Consider the following 834-nt stretch of genomic DNA (forward strand, 5'->3'; position numbering starts at 1 on the left):
TTTATTAGACACTTTAGCCGACGAATATATTAATTGTTTCGTCGGCTAAAAGTCTGGGAAAAAAACCGACGACATGTTTTTCGTCGGTCTAACTGTGGGACTATAGCCGACGAAAATAAAAATTTCGTCGGCTAAAGTCATCACCGACGACCTTTTCCCGACGACACTATAGCCGACGAGCCTTCGTCGGCTAAGATCTTAGCCGACGAATTAAGATAACAGGCCGACGAAAATTTTTCGTCGGCTAAAGTGCTTGTCCTGGTAGTGTCTCTTCCTCAGTTATCTATCGCGTAACAACTCCTTGCTGCCGTCTGGTCTCCCCGGATCGTGATGACTCTGGTCGGGGTTGGGACCTTCATCATCAATATGTGGCTGGCAACAAAAGACTTCAGCTTCCATAACGCGGGCCTTCCCAAGATCCCGTTGTAGGACGACTCGCAATCTACCACGATGAATTCTACGGTCGCCTGGGCAATTCCTTCTCGGCCTTCCATACTTACCCCAAAGTTGTCCGATCGTAGGGGTTGGACGACATCACCCGAGAAGCTGATCAGCAGCTCATGGTCTTGTATCAACTTGTTACTTCCTCGATGCAATCCTTTCCAGGCGCTCCTGAACAACACGTTGACCGAGGCTCCCATGTCAACCAGGATCTTCTTCGTGATATAGTGGTCGAGTTACAATGTTATTAGGAATGGGTCCTCGTGCAGCCTTATCCCCTCCTCTTCCTCTTCTAGGAAGGTAACGGACTTCCAACCGGTGGTCACTTGCTGATTATTGCTACTCCCAAAGGCGAAGACCCCCCGGCCATCCTTGGATCCCGTACACTGCTTT

Source organism: Fragaria vesca, linkage group LG6, assembly GCF_000184155.1.
Source record: "Fragaria vesca subsp. vesca linkage group LG6, FraVesHawaii_1.0, whole genome shotgun sequence".
Lineage (NCBI taxonomy): Eukaryota > Viridiplantae > Streptophyta > Magnoliopsida > Rosales > Rosaceae > Fragaria > Fragaria vesca.